This window comes from Carica papaya, chromosome 8 (assembly GCF_054855325.1).
Source record: "Carica papaya isolate Zhongbai chromosome 8, ASM5485532v1, whole genome shotgun sequence".
NCBI classification, from domain to species: Eukaryota; Viridiplantae; Streptophyta; class Magnoliopsida; order Brassicales; family Caricaceae; genus Carica; species Carica papaya.
In genome coordinates, this window is record NC_142316.1 from 6,606,807 (window position 1) to 6,610,576 (window position 3,770).

The window sequence follows — 3,770 nt, forward strand, 5'->3', positions numbered from 1 at the left end:
TAATGGATACCTTTGAAATAGAAGGACTTCCTCTTTTTTGCTATGGGTGTGGGAGGATGGTCATTCTATACGTATATACGAGCTAAGGAAGAATTAGATTATCTAGGTCCAAATTATCCGTATAAAAAAAAAGATTTATGTTGTGTTTGGATCATAAACTATTAATATGCGGTATGATAATTTATTATGTTTGTCTTATTTAGATCACTTTCAAATAGATGGCATATAACGACCCGCTTTCTCTATTAAGAAAATAAACATAATATAATAAATTTACGCAATAATAAGCAAAAACTTAAAATTCAATCATCGTTTATATGGAATTACAAGTTATAACACTTACAAAATTCTTTACATTACATCGCTATAATATAATCAAACTAACTTTATAAGACGAACTCTCATTGTCACTAAGGATTTTTCAAAGTCGTTCTTCGACTTTGAACTTACTTTTGATTTGAACTAATCTTTATTGGGCAAATGGGAATTGAGGAGAGCTTTACGGACTCAGTAAAAAAAAAGGGCAGAGCCCATAACAAATACATGCACACACTCAATCACCAAATTAGTTTATTTAGTAAACATTCAGATTTCTTTATTTCAGTATTATAACTTAGAGTATAAACAGTTCCATAAATTGTATAATTTAATATTCAGTATCACAATTTAAACAGTAAGCAGTTCAATAGATATTAATTCAGTATTTTAGTATCGTAAACTTTACTCATGACTTTCTATTCCTTCATATCAGTTTATATCTTATTAAAAATAGTATTACCGGGCGATGCCATTTCTGCTGGCATTAACAAGAGCAGTAAGGATTCCCTCTACCACGTTAATATATTATAATTCAGTTTACAATTCACAGTTTGCAGTACACAATATACAGTTTACAGTTCTTACCGCTTCGTCATGTCTAGCTAAAGTCGTATTCACAGGTAGGGTTTATCACAGTCACATGTTAAAAGGCTACACACACACCTACCATTCGGTGATACTGGTTAAACGGATTTTCTTGTCTTTTAAAATTCTTATGCTATTCTTTTACTAATCAGGTTCATCACTAGATGACCTACTCAGACATGCACTTACTTACATATCATATATGTTATAGATCAACACATAATATATATATTTTATATGGACAATTATCAACTCAAATAAATATATATATACACATAACACATACAACATGAATATATTTGTATATTCACATAAGGTATATGTGTATTTTATAAGGAGGCATATAGAAGTTGTTCACTCATACATACACACGTTCCATAACCTACGATTATATATATACGTCACACACACCTATAATTCAATAACTAACATACATAAAATCTGCATATACATACAAGTAATAATATCAATACACAATTATACGTCATACTCATCATTATATAGGTCTGTAATCATATATAATTACACACACGTACATATGATGAGTCCTCAAAACTCGTGGTAGAAAACTTAAACAATTTTTAAAGTTTGTAAATAATTCATTTTAACATAAAACAAGGTTTCATGAAAACGTAGAGACCTCTAAATGAGACTAACCCAATCCCTTAACTAAAGTCTGATCGAGAATAATATGTCAAGATTCCTACTGGTTTGAGTCTACAGCCTCCTTTAAATCTTCACTGCCACTTGGTTAATTTTCTCGTTCTCAAATATATAATAAGTGTATTAGATGACGAGAGATTTTTGGAAATGAATCCAACAAAAAATAGTTTTACCTTGGGCATGCAATCCCACTCGCTAGAGTCGCCACGTGCCACTACACGTGTGCTCTTAGTTTACCACATGGCGCCGTCAGAGTGCCACCAACCTGACACGCATCACTAGAACCACCCACGCGCTGCCATGCTTTTACCCAAAATCATCACAGAACGAGCCGCACACGTAGATCTGGCTTGGATATGGCAAAATCGCATAAGAGAAAGGTTTGAATGCGTGGAACCGCGCCTGGCCACCATCGCAATTCACTTTCTTCTCTACACTCCATCATGCGTTATCTCTCTCTGGCCTTCTGGTTATGGGCCACCTGTCATATCGCACGTCGCACGCACCAAACCGGCCTCGTTGTCGATATGATCTGTTTTTTCCCTCACACACTCTCTCTACTTTCTCTCTCTTTGTAACTCACTATCTCTCTACTTGTTTGACTCTATTTCTCTTCCTTCTTCTCGATTTATTCATTTTTCCTTTAATAGGCAGGAGGACAAAGAGCCCTGCACACTTTTTATTCTTTCTTATTCGGCATGCATATCCAGTTTTCTTCTTTATCTTCTTCAGCAGCTAAAGGCGTTCATGACTCTGGTTGTATTTTTTTTTCTTTCATCAAAATGACATCGCTTTAGAGTTTTCCAAAATGATATTGTTTTGGCCCTTCTTACTCCTGATGCCCATGCTGTAAAATAATGTCGTTTTAAAGCATGGGTGATCCATATTTCAAGGCCTGGGTGTTACAATCTTCCCCTAGAAAAATTTAGTCCTCTAAATTTACAATGACCGGGGATTTTGAACATCTTTACTTGTTTTCTCTTTAACCTATTAGTTTCATTATAATGTTATCATTGGTGGGATTTTTTTAGTTCGTAATTAGATCATTTCTAACTCTCATACTTGAGGTATACTTGCTAAGAGTGCATTTCTCAATTCCAAATGTTATTTATGAATTTGGTAAGATATTAGGTTTTTTTTAAGAGCTTTTTCCTTCCATATTTGATAACTTGATGTCTACTTAGATTATCCTTTAACTAACTAGTATAGTTCCTTTAATTTCGTCAAAGACTGAAAAATTCCTTATATACCTCTCATTCTATATTATTCACAAGGATGAGTTCGTAATTACCTAAATACCCCAACACTATGGAATGTTCACCTTCCCTTAAATTTCATGTCGTAAGTGAAAATTATTTGTTATCTGATTTTCAAAAATTAGCTTTTGAAATTTTAAAAATGTTTTAGTACCGAAACTTCCTCATCTTTACTCAATGGGTTTGGTGCCTAACTAAGATACTCTTAGTTGAGTCAAATTATACTTCTACTCCATCAAGGTTTGAATTATTTTTAATCAGTACTTGATTAGATTCTTCTTAAAGTTCTTTTAAGTAAGTAATTATGAAATTCGTACTCTTACTAAAATTTATTAGGAGTCTTTGATAAATGGGTCATATAATGGTCTAGCTAAAATTGATAATATTCTCTACCTATTCCATTCCTTTTATTATGGTTAAGTATTACACCTTTCATTTCCTAATGTTGCAAGTGATTATTCTTAGGTATGATACTAAGATATGATTCGTGGGTTTGTCAGATTCTAATTTAGTCTTTGTTGACTTGAAAAGTATTTCTTCGTGTGTTTAATTTTTAATTTGAGAGTGTCTAGTCTAAAGACCCATATTAATATATTTGTACAATATATAAATTTTACATTCCAATTTACGAATAAGCAAACAATATAGGAGGGTTATCTATACTAACAATTTTTTATTAGAAATTATCGTCAATACTAATGGCTAATGAAGGCTTGGTTGGGTTAATTCTAGTCATCTGAATTTACTATTAGTAGTATTATGTTTAGAAATTTTACTTTTAGGAAGGTTGGTTGTAGCATCCTGATCAAATGTCGATCTTGTAGGATACCAAATTTATAGTTGTCTTATCTCCTTTTGTTTTCCCATGATTAGTCATCTTCACCGAGCATACCTTTATTAATGGTTGAGAAAATATAAGATCTTTTCTATATGAGAGAGTAGGGAGGT